At 45.1% G+C, this 7,785-nt stretch overlaps 2 non-coding genes across 2 annotated transcripts; one reads left to right on the plus strand and one right to left on the minus strand.

Annotated features, from left to right (window-relative positions):
- Positions 1-1,078: 1,078 nt before the first annotated feature.
- TRNAP-AGG (transfer RNA proline (anticodon AGG)) lies at positions 1,079-1,150 on the minus strand. Its single transcript has one exon. It is a non-coding gene; the product is annotated as a tRNA-Pro (tRNA).
- A 6,312-nt stretch (positions 1,151-7,462) lies between these two features.
- TRNAP-CGG (transfer RNA proline (anticodon CGG)) lies at positions 7,463-7,534 on the plus strand. Its single transcript has one exon. It is a non-coding gene; the product is annotated as a tRNA-Pro (tRNA).
- Positions 7,535-7,785: the final 251 nt, after the last annotated feature.

The raw sequence follows: 7,785 nt of genomic DNA on the forward strand, positions 1-7,785 counted from the left end.
GTTGGAGTCGGTCTCCCGGCTGTCAACTTCTCCTCCCAACTACGGCTGCCTACCTACGTCTCGGCTGCAGTCGTTCGGATTCCCAATTAGTGTCTTCTTTCACTGCTTCCCAGTGGATTGGCCCAGCTGCTACGTCGTCACTGTGAAGCTATCAGACGTCCCAGACGATATTGCCTAGACTTCACCTGCACAGCACCCGACCCTGGAGCACTTGACGCTCAATATTCCGTCAATTCCCTCTTCGGTCCACACATGGAATGAAGGAAGACCTCCCGGCGTACTTGCAGACTACGGGTGACGCGTAAGATCCACGGGAGTGGCGTATTACTGTCAGATTGACAGGATCAACCTTCACACATCCGTCCACCTTGACGTGTCGTGTCAGACTGATTCCCTCACGGAGGATTGGCCCAGCCACTACGTCATCATTGTGAAACTATCAGCCGTCGCATATGTCGCTGCCTAGACTCCACTCTTGCACAACACCTGTCCATGGAGCACTTGATGCTCAATATTCTGTCAATTCCTTCTCTGGTCCAACACATGAACGAAGGAAGACCCCACAGGTGCTGGCAGACCACGGGTGATGCGTAAATCCTCCGGAGACGGGGTAAACTGTCCAACTGACAGGACCCCCCCAGCGCACGTCCGACCTCCTTGACGTGCTGTCTTAGACTGCTGGCGCCAGAGTCGCGCACTGACCGGACCCCCTTCCTTCGTGACATCATATTCGCCATGGGAGGTTTTCATTGGCTCCCTGTGCCACGTCGCTGTCGGTGACCAATCTGGTGTCACTGACGTCACACAGTTTTGGCGGCAAAACAGAGGAGCCAGCGCCATATTGGCTTCCTAAAGGGTCTATACCACAGCCCAAAATACTCTTCTTTTACAAATTTCTCGCCACCTCGAGAACACTACACTCTCCCACATATATCAAACTGATGCCTGCGACGTAGAGAACGCTCGGGTAAAGTGAACATGACTCTTACAGCAGGCGTGGGAGAAACATAAGGGGGGGGGGGGGAACACCGTCACAATAACTATAATATTTAACATAATAAATCCTTATTTTAAAATCGGGCCTGTCCGGGAGTTGAACCCGGGACCTCTCGCACCCTAAGCGAGAATCATACCCCTAGACCAACAGGCCACAGCAACAGCTATGAAATATAACAATCAAGTAATTAAAAAGTGGAGTCGCATGCACCTGCACTAGAGAACACGTTCTCCATACTCAATGTGTTGTTGGGAGAGTATTCTACTGATGTGTTGCTGCTCGAACTCTGCAGCTTTATTATATTGTGCAGCCCATACTCGTCCCGTGAGCAGTAGTGTAGTGTGCACCCCATACTTGTCCCGTGAGCAGTAGTGTAGTGTGCACCCCATACTCGTCCCGTGAGCAGTAGTGTAGTGTGCACCCCATACTCGTCCCGTGAGCAGTAGTGTAGTGTGCACCCCATACTCGTCCTGTGAGCAGTAGTGTAGTGTGCACCCCATACTCGTCCCGTGAGCAGTAGTGTAGTGTGCACCCCATACTCGTCCCGTGAGCAGTAGTGTAGTGTGCACCCCATACTCGTCCTGTGAGCAGTAGTGTAGTGTGCACCCCATACTCGTCCCGTGAGCAGTAGTGTAGTGTGCACCCCATACTCGTCCCGTGAGCAGTAGTGTAGTGTGCACCCCATACTCGTCCTGTGAGCAGTAGTGTAGTGTGCACCCCATACTCGTCCCGTGAGCAGTAGTGTAGTGTGCACCCCATACTCGTCCCGTGAGCGGTAGTGTAGTGTGCACCCCATACTCGTCCCGTGAGCAGTAGTGTAGTGTGCACCCCATACTCGTCCCGTGAGCAGTAGTGTAGTGTGCACCCCATACTCGTCCCGTGAGCAGTAGTGTAGTGTGCACCCCATACTCGTCCCGTGAGCAGTAGTGTAGTGTGCACCCCATACTCGTCCCGTGAGCAGTAGTGTATAGTGCACCCCATACTCGTCCCGTGAGCAGTAGTGTAGTGTGCACCCCATACTCGTCCCGTGAGCAGTAGTGTATAGTGCACCCCATACTCGTCCCGTGAGCAGTAGTGTAGTGTGCACCCCATACTCGTCCCGTGAGCAGTAGTGTAGTGTGCACCCCATACTCGTCCCGTGAGCGGTAGTTTATTGTGCACCCCATACTCGTCCCGTGAGCAGTAGTGTATAGTGCACCCCATACTCGTCCCGTGAGCAGTAGTGTATAGTGCACCCCATACTCGTCCCGTGAGCAGTAGTGTAGTGTGCACCCCATACTCGTCCCGTGAGCAGTAGTGTAGTGTGCACCCCATACTCCTCCCGTGAGCAGTAGTGTAGTGTGCACCCCATACTCGTCCCGTGAGCATTAGTGTAGTGTGCACCCCATACTCCTCCCGTGAGCAGTAGTGTAGTGTGCACCCCATACTCGTCCCGTGAGCATTAGTGTAGTGTGCACCCCATACTTGTCCCGTGAGCAGTAGTGTAGTGTGCACCCCATACTCGTCCCGTGAGCAGTAGTGTAGTGTGCACCCCATACTCGTCCCGTGAGCATTAGTGTAGTGTGCACCCCATACTTGTCCCGTGAGCAGTAGTGTAGTGTGCACCCCATACTCGTCCCGTGAGCAGTAGTGTATAGTGCACCCCATACTCGTCCCGTGAGCGGTAGTTTATTGTGCACCCCATACTCGTCCCGTGAGCGGTAGTTTATTGTGCACCCGATACTCGTCCCGTGAGCAATAGTTTATTGAGTACCCCATACTCGTCCTGTGAGCGGTAGTTTATTGTGCACCCCATACTCGTCTTGTGAGCAGTAATTTATTGTGCACCCCATACTCGTCCCGTGAGCGGTTGTTTATTGTGCACCCCATACTCGTCCTGTGAACAGTAGTGTATTGTACACCCCATACTCGTCTTGTGAGCAGTAATTTATTGTTATATATATTCGTCCTGTGAGCCGTAGTTTATTGTTCACCCCATACTCGTCTTGTGAGCAGTAATTTATTGTGTACCCCATATTCGTCCTGTGAGCGGTAGTTTATTGTGCACCCCATACTCCTCCTGTGAACAGTGGTTTATTGTGCATTCCATACTTATGCTGTGAGTGGTAGTTTATTGTGCTCCACAACTTCTTTCAGTGCATTCCACTTATTGATCACCCGTAAGGGGTAGTGAGAAAGGCCTTTGATACTGTAAACCATAACTACCTCTTACTAAAGCTTCATCACTATGGCATTCGAGGCCCTGCCCCTGAACTATATTCGATCATATCTTAGTGACAGACGTCAATATGTAGCCATCATTGATATAACCTTCCCCACTCAACCATTAACCGTAGGAGTACCACTTGAAACTAGGCAGTGGAAACAGGAGGCCAGACACAGGATACAGAATGGGCGATGAAGTACTTCATGAAACGGACAGAAAGATCTAGGAGTTGATATCACACCAAACCTGTCTCCTGAAGCCCACATCAAAAGAATAACATCTGCGGCGTATGCGAGGCTGGCTAACATCAGAACAGCCTTCAGGAACCTGTGTAAGGAATCATTCAGAACCTTGTATACGACATATGTAAGACCAATCCTGGAGTATGCGGTCCCATTATGGAACCCGTACCTTGTCAAGAACAAGACGAAGCTTGAAAAAGTTCAGAGATATGCCACTAGGCTAGTCCCAGAACTAATTTTTTTTATTAATACATGAAGCTACATCTGCATTAGTGCAGCTACCCTAGACTATATGAAGTGGAGTACAGTGTATCAAAAAAGCTAACTAGGTGATGCTAAAAAAAATCCCCTTCACACAGGATGGTTAGTCATACAGAGGCATGTGATGGGCAGTCTGCACTAGCAGACTCTGGGTGCATTATGAGGATATCATCAATACAAGATTGAATAAGGTAGCAGTGGTAATAAAAGTCACCATCTCGCAGGGTGGTTAGTCATACAGGGCCATATGTTTAGTAGCCTGCACTGACAAATTTTGGGAACACTGTGAGGATATCTTCAAGAATACGAGAATGAATAAAGTAATTACAAAGCTCCAGGTACCTCATGCCAACTGGTCTGAAAGGTCTAATAACTGGGCATTCGGTGATGTAGTGCGGGAGATCGTGCCGTAGTTCCTGCTCACAGAGTTTGCAACTGGAGTGCTCAGGATTGGGAGATCCGTCACCTGCAGCCACCTGCCACAGGTAACGGTAACCCAACCAGATCCTTGCAACCACTGTGTCGCACAGTCTAGTGGACGTTTTGTGCTGCCCATAGATATAGGTTTCAGATCTGAACAGATCATAGCTTTTTATACTAGTACTTTCAGGTCGTTGGGAGTCAGTAATTTCTTTCCTATCAGATCTGAGTGTTTGGACCAATACAGTTTTGACAGCAGAGATGGGGATACCTAGATCTAATTCAACTTCATCCTTGTTACACTCTAATTTGGCTGCAATGTCTGTCTCATTATGATGGGTTATATTTATGTGTGAAGGTATCCATACAAAGGAGATTCGAGACCCTTTACTCTGTGCAGCAATTAGGTCATTTATAATTGGGAGTATGAGGTTCTTGCTGTCGATCTTCCAAGAGACACACCTGAGAGGCAGGAGTTACCAAGAAAGTCTGCGAGAAATGCACCTCACGACACTGGAAGACAGAAAAGTAAGGGGAGACATGGTCACTACCTATAAAATTCTCAGAGGAATTGACAGGGTAGATAAAGATAAACTGTTTAACACGGGTAGTACGCGACACAGGTGGAAACTGAGTACCCAAATGAGCCACAGGGACGTTAGAAAAAACTTTTTCAATGTCAGTGTAGTTAACAGATGGAATGCATTAGGCAGTGATGTGGTGGAGCATGACTCCATACACAGTTTCAAATGTAGACATGATAGAGCCCAGTAGGCTCAGGAATCTGTACATCAGTTGATTGACAGTTGAGAGGCGGGACCAAAAAGCCAGAGCTCAACCCCCGCAAGTACAACTAGGTGAGTACAGGGCAGCATCCTAGGACCTCTCCTATTTCTTATACACATTAATATTTTTGCCAAATGGCTCTAACATTCTTAAACCTATGCCATTTGCTGATGATACTACCCCCTTCTACTCAGACTCCCAACCCACACACACACTAAATAATGGTGTAAATAATGAATTAAAATGAGTCTGCTCATGGATGTCAACCAACAAACTCACTCTAAACATAGAAAAGACCTACTACATTTTATGTTGAAGCAAATCGTAAAATGAAATTCAATTTCAGATATATAATAACATCAGCAATAAAAATGATGGAAAGTTTCTTGGCCTATACATTGACAAGAGATTCATCTTCAGCACCCACATACAACACATAGCCAAACAAAAGTCTATAAAACGGTCAGTATACTCTCTAAAATCAGATATTATGTTCCCCATTCTGCTGTGCTCTCATTATACTACGCGCTAATTTATCCCTAACTTACATACGATATTTGTGTATGGGGATTCAACTACTGGAAATTATCTCAAGTCCATTATCACCCAACAAAAATCTACTATTAGAACAATACTAAACATACACTCATTCCAAACATTCTCTTGTGCCATTTACATGTACAAAATCTTCTTTCTAAATGAAAATCCTGATATGAAACTCTTTCTTGACAGATGCAGCGATGCCAAATTGGGCTACAAGTAGCGAATTGGTCTACTTTTCAGAGCCACGTGCTCCCAAATTTTTAATTTCGCTACTTGCTACTTTTTGGGCTACTTTAAAAACAAGTTGGGCTATTAATGTTAAGAAACTCAATGATGATTTTTATGTTTTTTTTAATATCATGAGTACAAATCACAGCCGCGACCAACAGCTTGATTGAATAGACCACTTACCGCAGGAGGCCAGGTCAGAGACCGACCCCTTGGAGACGTTGATCCTAGGAACTTCCCAAAGAAAAAGTAACCGCAAGGCAAGATAATCCTCCCCAGGGGCTATAGATTTCCCAACCTTAATTGCCATTAATACTTCATCCCGGGTACTGTCTATGTTAAGTGACCTCCCACTGTTGCCTACTGTAAATATTAGGTTTCTCTTTAGGTGTTTCCAAGAATCAAATGACTGTCGTTAGAGCGGATTAGCATACAGTGAACTTGGCAGCTTCATCTGTGCTTGCATTGTTAATGTGGCTCTGACCTCCAGAAGGATAGTTCGACACAAGTTACCGCATATAGAAAAGAAGTTACCGCTGTTACTTTTAGAATTTGCTTAAGTGTTAAGATAAAGAAGTGTAAAATGGGGAAGTGGTCTAAATACCAGGAAGCGTTTGAGATGTCCTGGCTTAAGGATCCCGTGTTTGGAAAGTGGCTGACTGAAGTGAAAGAAGATGCAAATATGGCATATTGTAAAGTTTGTAGAACTGAGATAAGAGCTCATAGAAGTGATTTAAAGAAACACAGTGAAACATTAAAACACAGACAAAATATATCGGAGGTAAGGTATCAGCAGATGAGCATCAAGTCTGTTCTATCAAAGAAGGAAGATAAACTTACTAAATTTGAATGTCGTCTGTCTGTATGTACTGTCGCTATCTAGAAATCTAACATTATGTTTGTAACTCATTTTGTACGTATGTACTTTTACCTGAATAAACATTTGATTTGATTCAATTTGACTAAACAAAAAATTGGGCTACTCTACTTGCAAATTCGCTACTTTTTGACCGTCAGCTCGCTACTTTTAGCAATTTGGATCTGGCAACCCTGGACAGATGTAATAGAACCCATACTCACCACACCAGAAATAAATATATCTTTGATATCCCCAGAGTCAAACTAAATCTGTGTAAACGCTCTATGCAAATAAAGGGACTTAGTCTATGGAACTCACTCCCCTAACGAATTAAAAAGTTGTCCAACCTACGCCTTAATAAAAAGTAAAACCACAAAGTACCTACTTTCATAGGTACACAGTGTAGGACTGAGTACGGGAGATGGTTCGAGACCCAGACAGTCCAGGTGAATGGTACGGGAGCTACTTTTTATGATGCCGTAAATGCCTAAATTGTTGGGTTTTAAAACTGGAAAAGATCATCCACGTAAATGGGGGGGGGGGGACCTTTGACAAGCTGCCGGCTTCCTGTCCTCGCCGAGGCCACTACTATTAGTGTCCCTCAGATTATATTCAGGTATATTCATGACACTGTGACAGCGGGCGCTGTCGTGAGCATAGCTCGGCATATCAAGAAGGAAACTTGTATAAGGAATAAAGAAAGTAATTTAATTAAAAATGATATTTGAGCCCTTTATAAAAGTAGTAATAATTATTCTTATTACTATTATTAGACGCATGTGTTATTTAGCCGTACTGTCGGCTCGCTGGTCCCGAGTTCAACTTCCGGGCAAGTCTCACGTACATTTTAGATAATTAAATGAAAACTATAGTTTGAAATTTAACATTTAGGAATCTAGGAATGTGACTTTTATGAACATGGCCTGTTGGTCTAGTGGTATGATCCTCGCTTCGGGTGTGAGAGGTCCCGGGTTCAACTCCCGGACAGGCTCTATACATATTATTTATGTATTAACAATTAAATTATAATGTGATTTGTCGCTATAGTGTCTGCGGGCCCTTGGGTCCAGGGATTCGAACCTTCGTTTGAGTGAAGAAAGACCGAGCTTCAAATCCTGGTCAAACTAATATTAATATTAGTTAATATTTACAGAAAATATTATTGTGGTTCATACAAAGTTGATAGATTAGTGTTACAATGAAATTTATAGAGCTTTGAATATATTACAATTACTCACGCACC

Source organism: Procambarus clarkii, chromosome 43, assembly GCF_040958095.1.
Source record: "Procambarus clarkii isolate CNS0578487 chromosome 43, FALCON_Pclarkii_2.0, whole genome shotgun sequence".
Classification (NCBI taxonomy): Eukaryota; Metazoa; Arthropoda; class Malacostraca; order Decapoda; family Cambaridae; genus Procambarus; species Procambarus clarkii.